Source organism: Pleurodeles waltl, chromosome 6, assembly GCF_031143425.1.
Source record: "Pleurodeles waltl isolate 20211129_DDA chromosome 6, aPleWal1.hap1.20221129, whole genome shotgun sequence".
In the NCBI taxonomy this organism is placed as follows: Eukaryota; Metazoa; Chordata; class Amphibia; order Caudata; family Salamandridae; genus Pleurodeles; species Pleurodeles waltl.
The window spans coordinates 329,675,030-329,690,651 of record NC_090445.1 but is presented as its reverse complement, the minus strand read 5'-3'; positions in this window follow the sequence as shown (position 1 = coordinate 329,690,651).

Below are 15,622 nucleotides of genomic sequence, written 5' to 3'. Positions count from 1 at the left end.
GCATGGGCTGTGTTTGCTGTGTTTAACTATAGCAACCAGGAATCCATATTGGATTGCTTAGGTAAAGGATTCTTGCAAAGGATTCTTTAGGTCCTTCGTAAAGGACCGAACTGTAGAGCATGGAGTATAGTAGATACAGGACAACTTTGTAGTGCAAGGTCTCTCCTTGATGCTTTCCTTTTCTAATCTTCCCGATAGGTGTTGCCCCCTACCCACCCTGACAAGTTAAGTGGTAGTTGCTTGGAAGTTTCACACTCATTTGTGCCTTTGCTTTGGGTTCATCTGACAAGGAACTTTCAGCCCACCCCTCCTTCCTGCCGAAACTATGACCCAAAGAGTATATTTTTACCTGACTGGTAGGAGTACGCAAAAATAAGATTTGCCTGAAACTAGACCCATAGCTGGACCAGTGGAATTCACAAACTCTGTAAACTGGTATAACAATGGGGATAAAAAACCCTAGTCACTGGGCCAGGATTTATCATCAAGTACAGAGTCCCACACTTGCAGAATCCAGGAATGGCCTTTGAGTACCAGCATTGCTAGGGTCTCTAGCTGCCAACTCCCCTTGCCAGGTTCGGTACCAGACACCTTGGAAAATATCTGCATCTTGCCAGGAGCAGCTGCTTGTAACTGTCTCAAGGGAAGCAGCCCACTGACTGTCGAAGAGAGGTGCTGAGAAAGAAACACAAACAATCTGCTCCTTCTGATCCAGGGAAGGACCAGGATCACCAGGTCCTGCAATGAGGCCTTGTTCCCTGGTCCCTCTAAAGACTGCCCAGAGCTGAGTGTCTTGCTCCTCAAGAAGTTGGTGCCATTGTGACATTGGTGCTCTATGAAAAATCATAACATCCATCATTGGTTTATTCAAGACATTCTCAAACCACCTAGACGACTTACTGCCGTAAAAGTTTAGCTACCACGATCAGCAGTGCAGCAACACACCTCTAAATAATCCTGACAAATAACCATGAAAAAGGCCTTTGATCAATGTCACAGGTGGGGATTTTGCTTTAGGTGGTGGGGTTGACATTGGACCAGTGGAAACACCCCTAAAGGAGTACCCATCTTCAAATGGAACAAACTGTGATCGTTCATCATCTGAGCTGGTGTTATGGTGATGTGCTTTACACTACATTCCACACCCTTTGTTCAAATGCTTTGGAATGTGGGGTGTTGGGTGAGGGTTTGATGACAGCTGGTAGCAGAGCCTGTTGAGGACTGTGGCCAATATATCTTATCTCATCTGATATTCATCTGTGTGGTGATTTGACCCATCCCCACAGTTTTGGTGGAGATTTGGCCACTGTGAAGAATCCACATGTGTCCTGGGCGCAGCTTGAGCCTCTACACAACAACACAACCAGATAGGAGTGTTTCTGATGTGACTTTCTCTCACAGGGAGAGACTCCTGATGGCCCTCCACATTCGACAAACCCCTCTCCCCTACAGACTACTCACGTAACCTCGACGTCACCCTCAACTCTAAGCTCACCATTACTAGGCAGGTCAACTCCCGTCACCTCCACCTGCTTCCACATCCTCATACTCCTACGAAAGATAGTCAAATGGATTCCATCCGACTGCCGGAAAACCGTGACACACGTCCTTGTCACAAGAATTCTCGACTACATGTATGCCCTCTACACTGGAACTTCAAAGAAGAACCTGAACAAACTGCAACAAATCCAAAACGCCACCGCCAGACTTACCCTAGACATCCCCTGCCGAGAACACACCACAGAACACCTGAGAAACCTCCACTGGCTCACCATCGGGAAGAGGATCAATTTCAAGCTCCTCGTACATGCCTACAGAGCCCTCCACGACAACGGACCCAACTACCTCAACAATCGCATCAACTGGTACGCCCCTTCCAGACCGCTCTGCTCGTCCCAACAGTCCCTAACCAGCGTACCCCACATAAAAAAGTCCTCAGCGTGTGGAAAATCGTTTTCATACCTGGCAGCAAAAGGATGGACCACTGTACCACTGCACCTCAGACAGTCGCCATCGCTGCCTCAGGTCAGGAAGGACCTCAAGACTTGGCTCTTTGACTGATCCATGAGGTATACCCCCATGCCTGGAGACCCTATGGGTGAAGAGTGCATTTTACAAGCTCTTGATTGATTGATTCATTAAATGACTTGTGGAGAAATTGCAGACCCAGTATTCAGGACAGTAACAACAATGTTTCTAATTATTGTTGTGGAAAGAGACATGTTTTTCTATTTTGAGGGTCTTGCAGTACTCTCGAACTCGTAAAACCCGCCTGTTGGAGATTTTAAACCCCAATAGGAGTGAGACAGGTCTTGCACCCCATTTGTTGAGAGGGTTACAGGAGGCATTTGTGCGAGCCCTGTTCCAGAACTTTTGTGCTCAAGCGCTTTCACCTGCATTGTCTTCGTGGTGACGTCTGCCTCATAATCCTGCTTTCTGCATGTAGTTTGGCTGTCTACGTTGGGCACGTTGAAGGCTTCACGCAAGGGCCATGGGGGGCACCTTGGTTCTGGGAGCTGCCTATTTTGGGCAATTTACCAACTTTACGTCGCGACACTGATTACAGCGGATTTATTGCCTTCATCTTTGATTGGGGAGCAGCCTGTTTCGGGCAGAGTTTGTGGAGCTCGTCATCGGCACCCAACCTACGAGGCTTATTGTGGCAATTAAAACAATATATATCATAAAATAACAACAGCGTTTACAAACGACTGTGACATGCACACTCACGTATATTTATATGGCTAAACTGCATGTTACAGACTGTGATACACACACACACATGCTACAAGGCAGGCCTGGTTCCAGGAATTTATCTCTGGATGGACCAATGTGGTATGTATGTAACCAAAGCTCTTCCTTATTTGTCATTGTCACGAGGTGTTTTCATCTCTAGCTGTGCACTGCATGTGTACAATGTGTTTTCTTGAAGTGCGTTCCACATTCTGGCTTTTTACGATAGTGGGGATTCAACAGTAGTTAGTCACTTTTCATTGGACAACCGAGCAGCTTGAAAATAAAGCCATTGTTCCTGCTACCTCCCCTGCATCTGTTTATTTATTAAAAGAAATGCAGCGTAACATTTGGCAATGAGCTGTGGAGAACCCCGAGGACCAATTATTTTTTTCTTTTCCAAGTGGAGCTCCTTCATCTCTTCGTTCCTTGGTTAATGAGCCTTACCTTTACAGAGAGTCTTTACAGGCCACTGTTTCATCCATGAAGTCGTTGTGACCTCGCTTTAATCAGATTTCTCCTTTCAGACACCTCTGGAAGCTCCGGTCTGTAGCCCTATAGGTGGAGTTTGCTTCGCAGCAAACTGTGTGGCAGCCTGGGTACACGGTTGCTGCTTTCTCAAGGCAATATGCACCTCAGTTGATGTGGTGCATATTGGTTTAAGCAAAGGCTGCCCCTGAAGGGGAAATAATGGGCCAGCGCCATAACGGCCGCCTTGGACCCGGAAGGGACTGGTCAAACTGTTTTTTCTGGTATGTCGCACCCGCACAGTGGTGACGCCCTCCCCCCCAGTACCAAGTTGGGGGAGAAGGCGCGAAAAGTTGGAAGGCCAATGTTTTTTTTTGAATCATTCAAACCCCCCAGTGGGGATGCAAGGGGAAACCTGTAAGGGGCTAAGGGGGGGCATTTAAGAAGTGTGCTGTCCTCTGGAGGGACAACCAGATGACCTGGGACAGTGTACAAGCAGGAACAAAGGAAAAAGAAGAGGAGACAGGTGGCACACCTTCGAAGATTCTCAGCTCAGCTCTCTGCACCTGAAGAACCACCCGGCTGGGACTCGCCTCCACGCCGGGGCTTTCGGAACAGTGAGTGGCCTTTTTTTTCCGCAACGTACGTGGGACTGCCAATTCAGGTGACGCGACCACGATGATCACCTGTGACCCCCCCCCCCCCCCCCATGAGCAGCATTAGGTCCTAGTGTCGCGTGGGCTCTCATTATTCTAAATGAGACTACTGGATTTCTAGGTAGCAGGAATGATAACGGTGTGGGAGACTGAGTCTGACCCACGTGTAAAGAACTCTGTCACCCTAAATCCGGTTTTTGCTCCGGCTAACTAGCAGTGCCTCATTTCTCCCATGTGGAAGGAATGATTTGGCAGCCGAGCGCATGACATCTTTGGAACTTCTCAGGGAAGTCGTGGTTACTCAGATCCAAACCAACTCTCTTATTTCCAATATGATCTCATATACAAATGACAAAGACAGTATAAGTTTTATATAATGTTTTAATAAAACGACTGTATTTTAGATATTAAGGCGTGAGCCGCAATAACCAGAACGATACAACACAGTAGGATTGTGATAGTTACCAGGAGAGTAAAACATAAAAACAAAGCTATGATATTGTCAAACAGTTTCTACTCTCCCTCTGCTTGTTCTATCTAGAGCACAGCATGTTAAGCTTCTAGCTTGCCTATTAGAATCACTATGGGGATATCAGCCCTCATACCTGAGCAAAGACCTGTGATCTTGGTTCAGCATCTGCAACGAGGCAGTCAGCGTCAAGTTGTGGTTCCCTGGTCGGAATCTCCCTCTTGCGTGTATTGGGACAAGGAAGTGATTTTATAACTAACATGTCATCGTGATCACAAAATGTCCCTACGCAGGAATGCCAAGTCTAAACTCTTACCACGTCTATCGGCAATGTACCAGACTGTATCCTTGACTGAAGCACAGAGTAAATATGTTATGGAGAACTCCAGTGCTGAAGTAGGCAAAACAGTGTGATATGAATAAAAAACAACACCGTAGAACTGGCTATTTGAAAAATAACAGTACGAAGCCTAATAAAAAGCATGTAGAGCAAAGTGCACAGAGGCTCTAAGCTGTCAGCAAATGAATAAAACATATTCAGGGCAAAATGCACAAAGGCCTAAAGCCTGAAGCTAAAGCGCAAAGAATACGTAAAACTAACCACACTACACTAGCAAGCAGCTCCAGCCCTTGGGAGCTGCTGCCTGGTTACAGCCCTGAGCGTGGGACCGCCCAACGGGGTGATGCAACCACGCGCTTCCTTGGACCTCGTAGACTTTTCAGACAAGCTCTCACCGTTCATTCCGGGAGCATCGTCAGGTCCACGCAGCTTTGTTTCAGCCCTGAGCGTGGGACCGCCCAACCAGGCAACACGACCACGCGTCTAAGAGGGCCTCGTTTTCACGGTCCTTTTTGACCCGGAGGACTATTGGAGGATGCCAAGACACAAAAAATATTTTCCAGTAAGAAACGCTTACCGCTCTCTCCGTGGCACGCCACCCGAGAGCGCTATCAGGCACAGTCACCTAGCGGCACCACCCCGGGCGCTGCTTCCGTTTACGGCTCCGAGTGTGGGACTGCCCTTGGGCGACCAACAAACTCACGCATCACAGCGGTGTTAACCAGAGGCGGAGTTTCTGCTCTGGTGACGGCATTTTTCCCCCCATGGAGAACCGCCTGTCGGTGACTCCAAGGGGCTGAATGTTTTTTTAAATATTTAAGCTGCAAACAAGCTGCTGTTGCCTCCTTAGTGAAGAACCGCCTATTCAGGAGACGCAACTCCACAAAGGTTTTCCAGTCATTTCCCGCAACAGCACGAAGCTTGAGCTCTGCCGGGGGCGGGGCATCAGCCCATAAACTCGCAAGGGAAATCCAAACAAGCCTAACCGGGCAAGCAAGATACTACAGAGACAGGCTAAAGAGACTCTACTGAAAGGGTCAATTTAATTTAGAGACCACACAATAAAAAAGAAGATACCAGACCAAGAGGGTATTTCGGGTGTACATACAGATTAATCAGCACAAGCATGGAAGAAGTGGAGACAGGTGATCAACAAGACGATCTGGAGAGGATGCTGGCACATATGAGGGCAGAGGCACTGAGGCGTGGCAAAGATGGAGGAGAGAGTCGATGAGGGAGACATAACACAGTTGTCAGATCAGAATAACCTAACCATGATAGAAGACGCCAGTGGCCCATGGTCTGAGGTGGATCCCACACATCAGGCAAACAAATGACAGAGAACGGAAGGGAAACCAGCAAAGAAGGTGGCTAAAAGGTCAAGGGGGGCACACTGGCCTACCGCGGTACCAGCAACCCTAGAAGCACCTGAGAGCAGCAGTTTGTGGAAACCAAAGGAGGGTGAGCATATAAGCACAATAATCAAAGAGTGTTTGAAGTCTTTTGCACCATTGTTATTAAAAGGCAGCGGCGCAGGGCTGAGTCAAGAATGCGCAGGGAAAGGGGAAGCCAGGAGAACCTCAATAGGGGGAAGGGTCAGGAGCACGCACAGTTAGAAACGTATGGGCAGCCGCAGGGGACCCCACGCCGGCTTGGGGTATAGTGGGCAAATAAATAAACCCCATTAGGTCAATAGGACAACCCCCTGAGACATCTGTCAGACCCTCATTATGCTCCCCAGCTATGACAACAAGGTCTGCAGTCTGGCAAACGCTATCCCTTCAACAGTGAAGGAAAGAATATGGCAGAAATAATTCATAGACATTTTTTCTCTACTAGAAATTTAGTTAGGTCTGCATCTCACAGTGTGTGATAAGAAGGACGCGGATAGGCGGGAAAGAAAGAGTGTCAGGAAAGGAAGGAATTTTGAGAATTGGTTGGATGCTTTCAGGATCATGGCTTGCGTAATAGTAGAAAAATTCCCATGCTGCGCAGCGGACCTCTGGTTATATGAGTCAAAAATACATGAAGCGCACCACCAGTTCCCTGGGGATGCATGGCTAGAATACAATAAAAGTTTTAGGTTAAAAATGCAGGCCCACCCAGAAATGGAATGAAACGAGGAGGACGTGTCTAGCTACAGACACAAGATGATGGTGGCCAAAGAGGTCAGATCCTGGGCGGGAAGTGGGGACCAGCCCTTTCGGAACACACACTTCAAAGGGAAGCACGAGAAGCTCAAATCATTTCATAGGTTCAAGCCCTGGCACAGTGGTAAGGGTCAAGGGGATAAGGGAGCACAGGCAATCCACTGGAAATTCGAAACAGATGATTGCACTTGGGGACAGAGCTGTAAGTTCAGGCACAGCTGCTCATCATGAGGGGGGGAGCACCCAGCATCAGCGTGCAGGAAAAGCAAACACCGATCAGACAAGAAAGAAAGAAAAGAAAAATAAATATTAAAGATAGTTTTTCAACCCGGGCGCAGGCGGGGAGCTGGAGAAAGTATAAATTAGCCAGTTCACCTATTAACACACAATTTCTGAGAAAGCTAGGCAATGAGTACTACAACAAAAAGGAAGCAGAGCTATTAGTGAAGGAATTTGAGGAAGGTTTCAGAATTCCAGTAAGAGGTCAAATAGTGGGGGGCAGTGTCAAAAACCTAAAATCAGCCATGGAACACCCAGAAGTGGTCCAGCAAAAATTGAAAAGGAGTTGGGCTGGGTCGCATCAAAGCCCCACTGCCCTCACCACCCCCCCCAAAGATTTAACAATTTCACTGCTCTGTGCGGTGCCTAAGAAGGAGGCAGGACAATGCAGGTTCATACACCATTTATCATTCCCAGAAGGTACATCAGTAAATGACAGCATCCCCCCTGAATCATGTTCTGTAGGTTACGCCGCCGTAGATTATGCCATTGATATGATAAAGTCAGCAGGTAAAGGGGCTTTATTGGCGAAGGCGGACATTGAGTCAGCTTTCCGCTCATTACCAGTACACCCAGACATTTTTTACCTATTAGGTTTTCAACACAACAGGGAAGTGTATGTTGACAAAGCTATGCCCATGGGCTGCTCCATCTCGTGTCTATATTTCGAGCAGTTTAGTAAATTTTTTGGAATGGGCGCTGCATAAAAAACATCCATCTGGGGGAAAAATGCATTACCTGGATGATTTCTTATTCGTGGGAAAAGCATACACAGGCAACTGCACCAGTCTACTGAGGTCTTTTCATAACCTGGCAGAAGAAATGTGTGTCCCCTTGGCGGCAGATAAAACTGTAGGCCCAGCAACATCACTAGTTTTCTTGGGCATTGAATTAGATTCAACCGCTGGAACATCAAGGATCCCGGGGGATAAGGTGGCAGAGCTAAGGGAAGAGATCAAGGGCCATATGTCCAAACAAATTTTCCCATTGACACAGAATGGGAAAAACCCTTTGCTACATCTGGCCCCAAGTCCCTTCGAGGGAAACAAAAAGCAACCCTCGGGGAGCTACAAAGGATGGTTGGAAAACTGAATTTCACAACCAGGGTTATCCCAGCGGGCGAGTTTTTGTGAGACGTCGATGCAGACTGACATCAGGTTTGCGCAAGAAACACCACCATGTCAGGCTGGGATCAGGAGTAAACAGCGATTTGGCCATGTGGGATTCCTCCCTGGACCAATTCAACGGTCTGCTTATTTGGAGAGACTGCTGGGTATCAGCCAATGAGATAGCACTGTTCACAGACACCGCAGGTGGCTGTGGGTTCGGGGCGCTCTTGGTCAAGGAGTGGTCCGCAGGCAAATGGCCAGACTGGTGGCACGAGCTGGGGATAATCAGGAAAATTACATTTTTGGAGCTGTTTCCCATAGTGGTAGCCATGACAGTCTGGAAAGATAAACTGCAGAACATGAGGCTAACAATATGGTCAGACAAGCTAGGTGTGGTACTAGCCATAAACAAGGGGTCGGCTTCTTGCCCTGACACACTGAGACTTTTGAGGCGATTGGTCAGCATCCAACTCAAGGGGAACCTGGATATCAGGGCTAGACACGTGCCGGGCATAAAAAATTCACGGGCAGATGCTCTCTCTCGTTCCCAGATGGACAGATTCAGGAAGTTAGCCCCGGAGGCGAGACGAGCGATGACACCTTTTCCGGAAGGTCTGTGGGAGCTGGCAGAGCGGACTTGTCAATATTAGTTCACAATGCGCTTAAGGCAGAGACACATAGAAGGTACTCCAAATACGCCAGGTCACTGATGGGAATAGGGGGACTTAAGTCGCTTAGGCATCCGGTGGCAACCAGACCAGCAGTGGAACACTTCATCAAATGGGCCTACCAGCAGGGGAGAACGAAGTCTTGGGCGCAGGCCCACCTAGCGCCGGTGGCTCATTTCTCAAAGATACAGACGGGCATAGATCCCACAGCCTCACACTACATTAGGACAGCTATGAAGGGCTGGAAACGGCTCGAGGGTCCAAGGCAGGACAACAGACACCACATAGATTTCACCAAGCTGACACTGCTGATAGACGCACTGGAGACAGTAGCAGACAACCCGTAGGAGTTAGGTTTATTCAAAGCAGTTTTTACTACAGCTTTCTTTGGGGCTTTTCACGTAGGCAAGATAGTAGCCACAGCGAAGAGAATGGGCGGCAGCAGTTACCTCCAGGCTGAGGATTGCAGACGAGAGTCAGACAAAGAGCGTTTTTTACTAAGGAGATCAAAGACAGACCAGCAAGGCAGGGGCACTTGGATTCAGCTCAACTGCTTAAAACAAACAAATTATTGCCCGGTCTGCAGCTTAAAAAATTAACTGACAACGCCCCGCATCGCCGGGCCCCCTATTTATGCACAGCAATGGGGATTGGTTGAGCAAACACCAGTTCTCAGCAGTCATGCGCAAAGCATTAAGGCAAGGAGGCTTGCCACCAGCAGTTTTTGGTTCCCACTCTTTCCGCATAGAGGCAGCCACAACAGCAGCAGATTTTGGGTTAGAAGAAAACACCATCAAAGCTGTCGGTAGGTTGCACTCCAAAGCATACAAACGTTACGCACAAACACATTTAATGTAAATGGAATTGATTACATTGACAGGTGCATCACCCAGGACAGCATGGGTGGTTGGGCACTCCTTCATTTCTAGATTACAAACATGGTGGAAGCAGAACGTCAATAACGTGAGGAGAGATCTAACTGCAAGCAAAATCAGATGGTGGGGTTTCCCTGGCATGAAGTGGGCGCAGCTCTCACAGATAGTGCGAGGTTTATTAGAGACAGCTCAGAGATATCCGGATGTTATAACCATACACCTGGGGGGTAACGACGTGGCCATGGTGGGGAGAAATATCCTTCTGAATGAGATCAAACAGAGTTTGACAGAAATAACAAGGTTATGCGGCAACACCACAGTCATTTGGTCAGAAATAATCCCCAGTATCAATTGGCAAGGGGCTTTTTCAAGCAAAGAGGTGGACAACTCCAGAAGGAAGCTGAACATTGCAGTCTGCAAGTACTGCAAAGCAAATGGGCTGGAGAGCATACGCCATGGCTTGATCCACCCCAGACGACTGGAGTTATATGCACTAGACGGCTTGCACCTATCATCGGAAGGAATGGGTATTTTCTGGGCAAACCTGGCTGCAGGAATAGCACAGTCAGGCTGCGCATAAAAAAAAAAAAAGAGAGATGGGGGAGCTGCCCGGAGACGAAAGCCTCTCAGGCAGCGTGGTGGAAATTAAAGGAGGTTTTACCAAAATTGACGGTAAGCACACCTAGTAAGGCAGTGTGCAAATGGAAGGCCACTCACCTAGGGATGCCTTACGGCAGGGTGGAAAGAGACTAGCTCAGGGGAGTAAGCGGAACATGGCACTCGCAGCCCAGACCCGCCAGGATGGATGGCAGGGCACAGGCACACGCCAGGTAGCGAGTTGGGCCTAATCCAAAAAATGTAGAGGCTACCCCCTCAGAGAAACATGGTAAAACATACACTATGGACTGAGCCCCCTCCAAAACGAAATGTGGGATTGCCTACAGATAAAATGGGTCAAAGAGATATGACGGAGGCCAGGACTCAAAGGCCGATCAGTCACTGCTATTTCTGAATTTCTATTTTGAATTTATTTTAAATTGATTGTTCTTGATTTATGAGACCACCAACTAAGTGTGATGATTGTATTAACAGAATTGTGATTTAATTAGCAGTGAAATTAATGCTCGCTGAATCAACTGAATTTAAATACTTATGGGCAATTGCACGTGTCTATGTCAATAAAAGCAGGCAAGTTATATCCACTGATTAGTGTTACACAGTGTTTGGTTGTTTCGAACGACATTGGCGGGGCAAAATTGGGAAATATAAAGTACTGGAGTGAGACAAGTGCGGGATTTAGAAGCTTGCGCATCCATGTGAAGGATTACTTAAGATGCGATCTGTCTATCCTTTGTTCTCGTACAATCGCGTGAAACATTACGTTGGCACGCGTGGTCCATCTTGCGTGCCGTTGCCAAGGGATCAACCTCTCTTCATGACTATATGAGCAACTGTCGCTACGGTAACGCTGTGGTGCTTTTCTTCAAACGCATCGTTCTTTCTGACACATCACCTTTACAGAATATGGTCTTCAGTCAGCGCAACGTCTAGCGTTCATCCTCAGCAACATCTACTCTGCGGCAGCAACACTTCCTTCAATTAGGGTACTATTAAAATATAAATAGATAAATAATGTAGAAGAAGAAACTTACCTAAACGATGACAGACAAACCTTTAAGTCTGTTACCAGGAAGTTACATCTTCATGGTGTGTTCCCATTGGTGACAGGCACACCTGATTCGAATATTGTAAAATAAATAGCAATACTTATTCTTTGTAAATTGAACACTTTGAATGTTTTGAGGAAAATGTACATATTTTAATTTTCTTGTGGTATGAAATACATTTTGATGGTAGTATTATTTTTATAGTCTGATTAACTAACACTATGGCAAGCAATTCACTACAATTTGTACAATTAACACCATTTCTATCAAGACCAGGTAAACCACCAATTATATGGAAACATTGGTTACGCAGTTTTGAAAACTATTTGGTTGCAGTTGATACTACAAAGTTGGTACCTCAAAGAAAAGTGGCAATATTATTTAGCTTTCTTGGTCATGAAGGGCAACTAAAATTTGACAATTTACCTGCTGTGTGTGCACCAACGGATTTTGAAGGATTATGGAATGTTTACACAGAGGCTGTAGCTAGATTAACTAATACAATTTCTAAGCAGCCCAGTGCACTACTGGAAAGGTTTAATTTTTTCAGACATTAAAAGTCCACTGAAGAGACAGTTCGAGGAATATATCTCTGCGTTGAGAAATTTTGCAGCTTTATGTAATTTTGTTAATTCTATTGGTACATACATTCGTGATCAATTAATTTTCAGTTGTGCTTCTAAAAAAATCCAGGAACGGTTACTAAGTTCAAGAGATCCCACACTATCTGAAGTGATACAAATAGATAACGGAATTGAGAGATCTATTTTTTCTAGTAATGTTATAGCCTAAGAGTCTTCAACTTGAGTACAAGGTGTTTCTAATGTGGATGTGTGTAGTAACACTAACAGTATTTCTGCAGCCACCCTGAAGCAAAAATCTGCTAAAAATACACAGTGCAAAAATTCCAAATATATGTAATAGATGTGGTACAAGATATCACATAGCAAATAATAACAACTGTCATGCAATTATCAAAAGATGTAACAAATGTAACACAATTGGTCACTTTCAATCTGTAGAAATATTAGGGGAAGTATAAAAGTTAGTTCTGTATAAATTGATACTGAGCAACAGTTGCCAGAGTTTTCCAAGGTAATGTTAACTATCAGTACAGAAAGCAATTCTAATATATTTTTTAAAAGGACCTTGGTGCCTAGCACACATTGGACATATTGTAGTGTAGCTATTTTAGCTATAGCTCCATGCACATTATTTTAACACACTAGGCCAAGGCGCTGTGCACTCTAACCTAGATATATTTTATTAGTCTTTATTTTATTGTTACAATAGCCACTTTTATGGTCTTGTTTTATTTTCTGTTTATCTACTTGTTTTTCTAAGCCAGCACAATGTTCTAAAACAAGACATTCTTGCTCACTCTGTGCTTCTTCCAAGGCTACAGCACAGTACATTGCCGGTGAACGTGGTATAAGTTTAGTCTCCGACATTCGTAGAAAATACATATCCTTACGTAGGGACATTTTCTCAGAACATCATCTGTTTTATTATAAAAACACTTCTTTGTCCCTTAACACGTTAGAGGGAGATTCCAGCCAGAGAACCACGACTGTATGCTGATTGGTGAATGCTTCGCTACAGATGCTAATGCAGACTGCAAGCCTTTGCTCAGGTATGGGGGATGATGTCTTCCCAGGGGAACCTGAAGGGCAGAGTTAGAGCTTAATTTGCTGTCCTCTATGATAGCTTAGGTAGGAATTAGTCTATCAACCGTAGTGATAATATGATAGCATTATTTCTATGCTTCACTCTCCTCGTTACCATTTTAATATTGTCGTGCTGTGTCATCCTGGTTATTGCAGCTCATGCTTTGCTATCTAAATCCAGTTGTTTTATTAAAATCATTATTAAAACATATACAGCCTCTGTTTGTCATTTATATATGAGACTAAGGTAACTGAGAGAAACGGATGAGACCTGAATGACCACGGCTTCCCTTAGAAACCAATTATGTCATGCGCTCGGCTGCCCAGTCATTCCTGCCCATGGGTGGAGATGAGGCACTGCTAGTTGGCCGGAGCAAACCCTGGGTTTACCCTGGGATAAAAACCCAAGGCCGACCCCAACGATCTCAAAAACTTCCGTCCGATCTCTCTCCTCCCTTTTCCAGCGAAAGTCATCGAGAAGATCGTCAACACTCAGCTCACCCACTTCCTCGAAGACAATTCCATCCTGGACCCCTCACAATCCGGATTCAGACGAAACCACAGCACTGAGACTGCTCTCCTCGCCGCCACAGATGACATCAGACATCAAATGGACAACGGCGAAACCTCAGCCCTCATCCTCCTCGACCTATCAGCCGCCTTTGACACCGTCTGCCACCGCACCCTACTGACCCGCCTCCAGGAAGCCGGCATCCAAGATAAAGCCCTCCACTGGATCTCATCCTTCCTCTCCGACAGAACGCAGAGAGTCCGTCTCTCCCCTTTCCGCTCCAAAGCCACCAACCTCATCTGCGGCGTCCCCCAAGGATCCTCCCTCAACCCTACGTTGTTCAACGTCTACATGGCCCCCCTCGCTCAACTGGCCCGCCAACATCATCTCAGCATCATCTCCTACGCCGACGACACCCAGCTCGTCCTCTCCCTGACCAAAGACCCGCTCACCGCCAAAACAAACCTCCACGAGGGACTAAAATCCATCGCCGATTGGATGAACAACAGTCGCCTGAAACTCAACTCCGACAAGACGGAAGTCCTCATCCTCGGGCGCACTCCCTCGGCCTGGAACGACTCATGGTGGCACTCCGTCCTCGGACCACCGCCCACCCCTGCCAGCCACGCAAGAAACCTCGGCTTCATCCTGGACTCCGACCTCACCATGTCCAAACAGGTCAGCGCCGTCTTCTCCTCCTGTTTCAACACCCTTCGAATGCTCCGCAGAATCTTCAAGTGGATTCCAACAGAAACCAGAAAGACGGTGACCCAAGCCCTCGTCAGCAGCAGACTTGACTACGGCAACGCACTCTACACAGGCATCCCAACCAAAGACATCAAACGACTCCAACGTATCCAAAATGCCTCCGCCCGACTGATCCTCGACATACCCCGCCGAAGTCACATCTCCCCTCACCTAAAGGAACTCCACTGGCTCCCGGTAGACAAGAGGATCACCTTTAAACTCCTGACCCACGCTCACAAGTCACTTCACAACACCGGACCCTCCTACCTCAACACCAGACTTAACTTCTACACTCCAACACGTCAACTCCGATCCGCCAACCTCGCCCTCGCCATCGTACCCCGAATCCAGCGCAAGACATCCGGCGGAAGATCCTTCTCCTTCCTCACCGCCAAGACCTGGAACTCTCTCCCCACATCTCTTCGCCAGACCCAGGACCTCCTCGCATTCAGAAGGCTCCTCAAGACCTGGCTCTTCGACTGCTAAATCAGCAGCGCTCCCCCCCCCCCCCCCCCAGCGCCTCGAAACCCTGACGGGTACATAGCGCGCTTTATAAATGCTATGATTGATTGATTGATTGATTGGGTTGGAACGACAGGTGTCACCTGCAGTGGGTTAGACTCAGTCTCCCACACCGCAGGCGATTCTGCCGCTCAAAATCCAGTAGACTCATTAGAATAATGAGAGCCTACGCGACAATATATCCATAAATGTTATAGCAGACTCGGGGGATCCAATTAGTATAATCTCTGATAATGTGTATCATGACAAATTTAGTAGGATTTCTTTGCTTAAGACAGATATAAACTCCAAAGCATTTGGAGAGCAGGACATTGATATGTTAGGGTATTTCAATTCTACTCTTACATGTTTAGGTAGACAAATTGTCATATGTTGCTCACAAAGGTCGCAATATTATTGGGTGGCAAGATATTTTGCGAGACTTAGGGCCTGATTACAACTTTGGAGGAGGTGTTAATCTGTCCCAAAAGTGACGGTAAAGTGACGGATATACCACCAGCCGTATTATGAGTCCATTATATCCTATGGACTCGTAATACGGCTGGTGGTATATCCGTCACTTTACCGTCACTTTTGGGACGGATTAACACCTCCTCCAAAGTTGTAATCAGGCCCTTAGTATCATGCTGATTCCTGGAGCAGAAGATCCAATTGTCCTTAAGGACAAAAAATCTCTTCTATTGAATCTGATCAGAAATATCCTATCAGCAGTTTAGTCTCTAAGTACCCAGGCATATTTTAAATTAATAAAAATCTGCCAC